Source organism: Myxocyprinus asiaticus, chromosome 16 (assembly GCF_019703515.2).
Source record: "Myxocyprinus asiaticus isolate MX2 ecotype Aquarium Trade chromosome 16, UBuf_Myxa_2, whole genome shotgun sequence".
NCBI classification, from domain to species: domain Eukaryota; kingdom Metazoa; phylum Chordata; class Actinopteri; order Cypriniformes; family Catostomidae; genus Myxocyprinus; species Myxocyprinus asiaticus.
Window position 1 is genome coordinate 7,205,591 of NC_059359.1, and position 567 is coordinate 7,206,157.

Consider the following 567-nt stretch of genomic DNA (forward strand, 5'->3'; position numbering starts at 1 on the left):
GTTCAGCGACCGCTGCAAGTATCGCGAGAGTTGTCAGATAGGGACACCTCCCCAGAATCACGTGCTGCAAGTATCGCGAGAGTTGTCAGATAGTGACTCCTCCCCAGATCAAGTGCTGCAAGAATCGCGATAGTATTCGCGGTCACCCTCTTGGTTAAGCAGTGCTGAGCTGCAGGCTAGCTGATCGGCACGTGGTGTGATCAGCTTATGACGGCAAGTTGACGGTCCTAAGTGACCGCCAAAAATACCATGATAACCAAAGTTTACGCTAAAATACTATAGTTAAACAGTTATTGTTGATACTACTGCAAAAATAAGGCATACACTAATATGGGTTCTCCTTCAAGAAGCTAAGAAGCTTTCAGAATATTTCATTTGAAATGCCTTTCTTTCTTGAGGACAATTGGCTAATACCAAGTTAGTACTGTCAGTACAGTAAGGTATTTTGGCAGGAATTATGGTTTCCATGGTAATTACTTTAAGCCGTTCTCATTTGTAAGTCGTTCTCAATACCTTAGAAAAGAGAATGACTTAAAGTAATTAGCATGGAAACCATAATTCCTGCCA